Below are 427 nucleotides of genomic sequence, written 5' to 3'. Positions count from 1 at the left end.
GGCTGACAGTGCGCACTCAAGCCAGTGGTACTGGCTCAACACCAAACTAATAGCTCTAGTGGGTCACGAACAGAATGTGTCAGGCAGGACCATGACGGACTACAACGTCAAGTCTGCCACAGCGTGGCAGGTACACTAGCAACTGGCACCGCAGGTGACAGGATCAACCAGCACACCGCTAGGTGGATGGCGCCTCTCCGCCCTTATCGACCGCCGCGCATGGGGGAGGGGTCCCCATATGCGCGATTATTTTTTACCTTTAGGAGCTCCCATCAAAAATGTGTAAGTGCGGAGCCGATTTCGCGATCTAGCCTATAAATCCCACTAATTCCTTCACCAATCGACAGATCTCGATCTGCTGAACATCGCTGTGAAGCCGGATTTGGGATTTATAGGGCTCATAAAAAGTTATTAACGTTTTAGTTTT

The sequence above is a fragment of the Perkinsus marinus genome (assembly GCF_000006405.1).
Source record: "Perkinsus marinus ATCC 50983 genomic scaffold scf_1104296966666, whole genome shotgun sequence".
NCBI classification, from domain to species: domain Eukaryota; phylum Perkinsozoa; order Perkinsida; family Perkinsidae; genus Perkinsus; species Perkinsus marinus.
Note: the sequence above shows the minus strand (reverse complement) of the source record.